At 42.5% G+C, this 7,985-nt stretch overlaps 1 protein-coding gene across 1 annotated transcript in view; it reads left to right on the top strand.

Annotated features, from left to right (window-relative positions):
- Nucleotides 1-241: 241 nt before the first annotated feature.
- LOC106607639 (zinc finger and BTB domain-containing protein 1) overlaps nt 242-7,985 on the top strand; it is a 34,917-nt gene continuing 27,173 nt past the window's right edge. Inside the window, exon 1 of the mRNA XM_014204779.3 lies at nt 242-525. The gene's annotated coding sequence lies outside the window, so the exon portion shown is untranslated. The remainder of the gene's footprint in view (nt 526-7,985) is intronic.

Below are 7,985 nucleotides of genomic sequence, written 5' to 3'. Positions count from 1 at the left end.
GCAGCAAAGTTCTAATAAACGCATGCCTCGGAGACTTCAATGTTTATTCTAATTTGAGTTAATGCTGAAATGTACCCTAAACATCATCGGTGGTCATTCTAGTAAATGCCTGGGCAATACACATGGGTTATTAATCAAATGAATGCTGTGGAAGATAGGCCTAATTCAATTGTACAGGCCTACATGTATAATATAATAACTGTGCCAGTATCAAATTTTCTATGTTCGTCCAATTTAACTGCAAGCATTCAACTGAGTAATGTTAACTTGTTACTCTACTGTGCACCAAGTATCTGGAGCGTTGAATTTGCGTGAGTGGGGCTCGACCAGGCTCAGTGTGCGGTGAACGAGCTCAAACAGCGGCTGTGCGGAAGTTCTTTCATCCGTGCTGCAGAAGGGGCTTCGCCCTCGCGATTATTCTCGTCACAACTTTATGCTTGGATAAAAGCGGTTCAGGTGGAACTTCTGGACAGTACAACCCAACTTGAGTTTTACTACATCCACAGTCGTCCACCTTTATTTTCAGTGAGTATTTATTCAGTGTTTTTCACAGGGTAAACATTCCTGCGTTTGGAAAAACCTTGTGCCTTTTTCCACATAGCGTGAATGCGGGAAGCAGCGCGGGGGTGGCAGTGCGTGCTTGCTTGACATTTCCGACAACACTGCCGTGGAGCTCTCCATTTTGGTCTCACTTTGTTTGGTCCCCCGATATTTTCAAGAAGTACCACTCTGTTGCTCCGATCGGAATAATTGTAAATCTGGCTAGTCGATTATTGGTTTTATTGCGGTATGATTGACAGATATGATGTGCGCGCGACAGTCTCCAAAATAGGCCAATGAAAATGCGTGGGTGGGATGTAAAACCTCTCAATTTGAGCCGTCGAGGAGTCCTGACAAAGAAACGACTGTTTTGAACCATAAATATGAGGGTATCACTTTACTGACTGCACATTCTCAAAGTAGACCATTGATGATAGCAGATAGTTCATTGTGGTCAACTACGTTCAAATGCATTCTAGACTGTTAGAGATTTAGGCTTGAATAGCTGAAAGACATTGATGAACTCAATTTCCTTCACTATGGAGTGGATTTTAGTCAGCTAAGGTTTAAAATTTAAAAAAGGCTACAAATGCTTAGTAATTGCAGACTGAACTGCTCTATGTCAACACTGTAGAACATGTCATTGACTGGCTGCATATCATATCAAAATGATAAGCTATATAGAAATCGGTCCTTTTTGCTTCCCGAACTGAGCGGCTGGATGCCAGAGTCTGCCACGGTGTAGCACGCCTGGAGTTTAGGGATTAAGGGCCTTGCTAGAATAACCGAATCACGGCAGATTTGTCCCTATTGTACCCTCTGGTTGCAGGTCCACCCCAGCTAACAAAAACGCCCCCACAACTGTAGAGAAGGTTCCTTAAGAATCTCATTAGGTCATTAACTAATGTTGACAGGAATGTGCCCATGATGTGCAAGGAATATTTCCAAGAGAACATTCCCTTGATGTCTAATAGAATTTACCCAGAATGTGGTTACCATTTTATCAGAATTTAAGATATTAATGTTCTAGACACGTTTTATGGGAACGTTGCAAGAACATTCATGTGTCCAGTTTTCTGTGGATAAGGAGAATATTCCATCAGTGTCCCACCAAACATACACAGAATATGGTTGCCATGTTCTCAGAATACAAAATATCAATGTTCTAGACACGTTTCATGGGAACATTTCTGTGTATTAGTTGTCAGGTGTAATTGAACCCCCAAAGAGTTTAATTACACCTTGTTGCTGTTTCCGAGCCAATCAAATCAAATTTGATTAGTCACATGCGCCGAATACTGCAGGTGTAGACCTTACAGTGAAATGCTTACTTACAAGCCCCTAACCAACAATGCAGTTTAAAAAATAATAAGAAGAAATAAGTTACACAAGTACCTGTAAAACCTCGCTTCCATCCAGAATGCGAGGTCAGGACAGGTGCATCAAAGCTAAAGGCCATCAGATTGTTAAACAGCCACCACTAGCACAGAGAGGTGGCTGCCTAGCTACAGAGTTGATATTATTCGCCACTTTAATAAATGGAACACTAGTCACTTTAATAATGTTTACATATCTCGCATTACTCATCTCATGTATATTCTGTATCCTTCACTATCTATTCTTTACTATCTATTGCATCTTAGCCGCTCTGCCACTGCTCATCCATATATTTCATACTTATATATTCTCATCCCATTCCCTTACTAGATTGTGTGTATTAGGTTTTGTTGTGGAATGTGTTAGATATTAGGTTTTGTTGTGGAATTGTTAGATATTACCTGTTAGATACTGCTGCGCTGTCAGATCTAGAAGCATTTCGCTACAATCGCAATAACATCTGCATGTGACCAATAAAATTTAATTTGAAGAGCAGCAGTAAAATAACAATGGTGAGACTATATACAGGGTACCAGTACAGAGTCAATGTGCGGGGGCACCGGTTAGTTGAGGTAATATGTTCATGTAGGTAGAGTTATTAAAGTGACTATGCATAGATAATAAAGTACCAGCGATGTAAAAGAGGGGAAGAGGGGCAATGCAAATAGTCTGGGTAGCCATTTGATTAGATGTTCAGGAGTCTTATGGCTTGGGGGTAGAAGCCTCTTGGACCTAGACTTGGCGCTCTGGTACTTCGTGGTAGCAAAGAGAACAGTCTATGACTAGGGGGGCTGGAGTCTTTCGCAATTTTTAGGGCCTTCCTCTGACACTGCCTGACATCCAGGCACTGATTGGTGAACCACTGATCAATTCATAGCTCTTTGTCTGTTGCCAAGGTTGGGGAGACTCTCACACACACACACACAGTGATTTTAACTTATATTTTACACACTGAAGTAGATGATTACATTGTGCATGTTCATTTATACAGTAAATATTCAAAATGTTCTCACCTGGGATTTGAACTCACAACCTCTTGGTTCATGGTATTCCAATCTTCCCGTTACACCACTGTGTCCAGTCATGTATTGGTTAATCTGACTGTTCTCATCATTGATTTTATTTACTTATTTCAAGAGCTTTCTGTATAGTTGTCTAATGTTGGTGAGGCACGTTAACCTGTTTTTACTGATAATCCTGAATCACTATGATCAATAAAAGTTTTTTTTCCCCGTGAGTGTACATTTAAAGTTGTACTATGAAGAAATCGCTCAGCCATTTCCTAGTTAGCAAAATTGTAATAGTTAGCCTAATTGCAGTTTGTGGCAAAATCAGCTAGTATAGTGTAGAGAATCATTGTACCATCTAAACCGCTGTGAAATATATTTTCCATAACCCAAAACATTGTATTTTCAGCTGTTTGAAGCTGGTGTACAACATCAAAAGTAAAAGATGCAAAAACAAAACTTACGGCTCCCAAGTGGCGCAGTGGTCTAAGGCATGGCATCTCAGTGCAAGAAGCGTCAATAAAGACCATGTTTCAATTCCAGGTTGTATCACAACTGGCCATGATTGGGTGTCCCATAGGGCGGTGCACAAATGGCCCAGCCTCATTAGGGTTTGGCTGGGGTTGGCTGTCATTGTAAATAAGAATTTGTTCTTAACTGACTTGCCTAGTTAAATAAAGGTTAAATAAAAAAGTGTTTTCAAAAAAAGAACTGGAAGCATAGAAATAGGGCACATAGAACAGATCTACCGCTTTTTAGACTTGCTTACAATGCGAATGACAGATCTATAACTCACATTTGTATTTGGTCTGGTCCCCCAAAAGGTTACATATTGCCACTTTAACAGAGCTGAGATTTACTTCAAAGTGCATTCACTCTATTGCTTACACCTATAAAGTTGTTTCCTTGACATAAACACAGCAAAAAAAGAAACGTCCTCTCAATGTCAATTGCGTTTATTTTCAGCAACCTTAACATGTGTAAATATTTGTATGACCATAACAAGATTCAACAACTGAGGCATAAACTGAACAAGTTCCACAGACATGTGACTAACAGAAATTGAATAATGTGTCTCTAAACAAAGAGGGGGTCAAAATCAAAAGTAACAGTCAGTATCTGGTGTGGCCACCAGCTGCATTAAGACATTTCTGGGGGAATGGCCCTAGCCCTCACCCTCCTATCCAACAAGTCCCAAAGGTTTTATTTTATTTTATTTCACCTTTATTCAACCAGGTAGGCTAGTTGAGAACAAGTTCTCATTTACAACTGCGACCTGGCCAAGATAAAGCAAAGCAGTTCAACATATACAACAACACAGTTACACAATGAATAAACAAACATACAGTCAATAATACAGTAGAAAAAAAGTATATACAGCGTGTGCAAATGAGGTAAGATAAGGGAGATAAGATAAGGGATAAGGCAATAAAATAGGCCATAGTGGCAAGGTAATTATGATATAGCAATTAAACACTGGAGTGATAGATATGCAGAAGATGAATGTGCAAGTAGAGATACTGGGGTGCAAAGGAGCATAATAAATACAGTATGGGGGTGAGGTAGTTGTATGGGCTATTTACAGATGGGCTGTGTACAGGTGCAATGATCTGTGAGCTGCTCTGACATCTGGTGCTTGAATTTAGTGAGGGAGATATGAGTCTCCAGCTTCAGCGATTTTTGCAGTTCGTTCCAGTCATTGGCAGCAGAGAACTGGAAGGAAAGGCGGGCAAATGAGGAATTGGCTTTGGGGGTGACCAGTGAAATATACCTGCTGGAGCGCGTGCTGCGGGTGGGTACTGCTATGGTGACCAGTGAACTGAGATAAGGTGGGGCTTTACCTAGCAAAGACTTGTTGATGACCTGGAACCAGTGGGTTTGGCGACGAATATGAAGCGAGGGCCAGCCAACAAGAGTGTACAGGTTGCAGTGGTGGGTAGTATATGGGGCTTTGGTGACAAAACGGATGGCACTGTGATGGATAGATCTCAGACGATACGAAAGAGAGGTTGAACAGGCTAGTAATAGGGGTTGCAACAATTTTGGCAGATAATTTTAGAAAGAGAGGGTCCAGATTCTCTAGCCCGGTTGATTTGTAGGGGTCCAGATTTTGCAGCTCTTTCAGAACATCCGCTTTCTGGATTTGGGTGAAGGAGAAATGGGGGAGGCTTGGGCAAGTTGCTGTGGGGGGTGCAGGGCAGTTGACCGGGGTAGGGGTAACCAGCTGGAAAGCATGGCCAGCCGTAGAAAAATGCTTATTGAAATTCTCAATTATCGTGGGTGTATCGGTGGTGACAGTATTTCCTAGCCGCAGTGCAGTGGGTAGCTGGGATGAGGTGCTCTTATTCTCCATGGACTTTAGTGTCCCAGAACTTTTTGGAGTTTGTGCTGCAGGATGCAAAGTTCTGTTTGAAAAGGCTAGCCTTAGCTTTCCTAACTGCTTGTGTATATTGGTTCCTAACTTCCCTGAAAATGTGCATATCGTGGGGGCTATTTGTTGCTAATGCAGTACGCCACAGGATGTGTTTGTGCTGATCAACGGCAGTCAGGTCTGGAGTGAACCAAGGGCTATATCTGTTCCTGGTTCTACATTTTTTTGAATGGGGCATGCTTATTTAAGATGGTGAGGAAGGCACTTTTAAAGAATAACCAGGTGCTCAATGGGAATAAGATCCGGGCTTTTCGCTGGCCATGGCACAACACTGACATTCCTGTCTTGCAGGAAATCAAGCACAGAATGAGCAGTATGGCTGGTGGCAATGTCATGCTGGAGGGTAATGTCAGGATGAGCCTGCAGGAAGGGTACCACATGAGGGAGGAGGATGTCTTACCTGTAACGCACAGCGTTGAGATTGCCTGCAATGACAACAAACTCAGTCCGATGATGCTGTGACATACCGCCCCAGACCATGACGGATCCTCCACCTCCAAGGTGATCCCGCTCCAGAGTACAGGCCTCAGTGTAACGCTCATTCCTTCGACGATAATCCTGAATCCAACCATCACCCCTGGTGAGACAAAACCGTGACTCGTCAGTGAAGAGCACTTTTTGCCAGTCCTGTCTGGTCCAGCAACGGTGGGTTTGTGCCCATAGGCGACGTTGTTGCCGGTAAATGTCTGGTGAGGGCCTGCCTTACAACAGGCCTACAAGCCCTCAGTCCAGCCTCTCTCAGCCTATTGCGGACAGTCTGAGCACTGATTGAGGCATTGTGCGTTCCTGGTGTAACTCGGGCAGTTGTTGTTGCCATCCTGTATCTGTCCGCAGGTGTGATGTTTGGATATACCGATCCTGTGCAGGTGTTGTTACACGTGTTCTGCTATTGCGAGGATGATCAGCTGTCCATCCTATCTCCCTGTAGCTCTGTCTTAGGTGTCTCACAGTACGGACATTGCAATTTATTGCCCTGGCCACATCTGCAGTCCTCATGCCCCCTTGCAGCATACCTAAGGCACGTTCACGAAGATGAGCAGGGACCCTGGGCATCTTTCTTTTGGTGTTTTTCAGAGTGAGTAGAAAGACCTCTTTAGTGTCCTAGGTTTTCATAACTGTGACCTTAATTGCCTACCGTCTAATGCTGTTAGTGTCTTAACGACCGTTCCACAGGTGCATGTTCATTAATTGTTTATGGTTCATTGAACAAGCATGGGGAAACAGTGTTTAAACCCTTACAATGAAGATCTGTAAAGTTATTTGGATTTTTACGAATTATCTTTGAAAGACAGGGTCCTGAAAAAGGGACGTTTCTTTTTTTTCTGAGTTTACGTGCCTAGGGTATTTTTCTGGACAGAGCATAACTATACTGGCCCAATAAGCACATGCCCTGGAGATGCCTCTTATTGAGACAGTGATTATGGCGTTAGTCACTGGTGCTGGTAGCTTGGGTTCGAGACCCGCTAGGCCGCAGGGGTGGGCAACTCCAGTCCTCGAGGGCCTGATTGGTGTCACACTTTTTCTCGATCCCTAGCAAACACAGCTGATTAATCAGATTGCATTCTAAACTGAAGATCATGATTAGGTGATTATTGGAGTCAGGTGTGTTAGCTGGGGCTGGTTAAAAACTGTGACGCCAATCAGGCCCTCGAGGACTGGAATTGCCCACCCCTGCAGGGAATCACCCTACTCTCACATTCTTAGCAAAATATGTTAATATCATTATTTGAGAGCAGTTACAGCTTATTTCAAAAGTTCTATTTGAGATGCTCAGCTATGTAGAATGAATAAATACTGATAATTTATGAGGTAGTGTAAATGTGGTCATAATTTGTGCTCAAGGGGAAATCCTACAGATTCCTATATTTCAATGAGAAACTCATTTTAATTAGATCAGATAGGTGTGTTGTATCTGTTGCCAAATAATTTCATTAACATGTTTTGCTAAGAATATCAGTCTAGGGGGACTGTCCTAGTGTGTCTTGACTGTTGCCACCAGCAGCAATGATGAACTCCCTATCCACTGTCCCAATAAGGAATATCTCTAGGGCATGTGCTTATTGGGCCAGTATAGTTTGGCCCTGTCCTGTCCAGAATAAACCCTACCCCTTCCTCCCTAGGCACTTGTGTAGATTTGAAACAACTTGTTAGGTGGAAGGCTGTAATCCTTCTAACCCCCCCCCCCCCCTAAAAGATTTAGATGCACTATTGTAAAGTGGTTGTTCCACTGGATATCATAAGGTGAATGCACCAATTTTTAAGTCGCTCTGGATAAGAGCGTCTGCTAAATGACTTAAATGTAAATGCTGTAAACAATAGGGTGATTGCAAATAAATCTCAGCTTTAAAAGTACACTCAAGAAAAACTTTTATCGATCATAGTGATTCAGGAGTGCTTTAAAACAGGTTAACATGCCCCACCAACATTAGACAACTATACTGAAAGCCCTTACATTGCTGAAATAAGTAAATCAAATCAATTATGAGGAAATTCTGCTGAACCAATACACGGACATGGTGGCGTAGCAGGAACATTGGCATATCCTGAACCAGGAGGTTCTGAGTTCAAATCCCAGATGAGGACTGTTGAATAATAACTCCTGTATAAATGAACAATGTAATCAGTGTGTC

The sequence above is a fragment of the Salmo salar genome, chromosome 06 (assembly GCF_965601325.2).
Source record: "Salmo salar chromosome 06, fSalSal1, whole genome shotgun sequence".
NCBI classification, from domain to species: Eukaryota; Metazoa; Chordata; class Actinopteri; order Salmoniformes; family Salmonidae; genus Salmo; species Salmo salar.
This window is presented reverse-complemented; position numbering and strand designations above follow the sequence as displayed.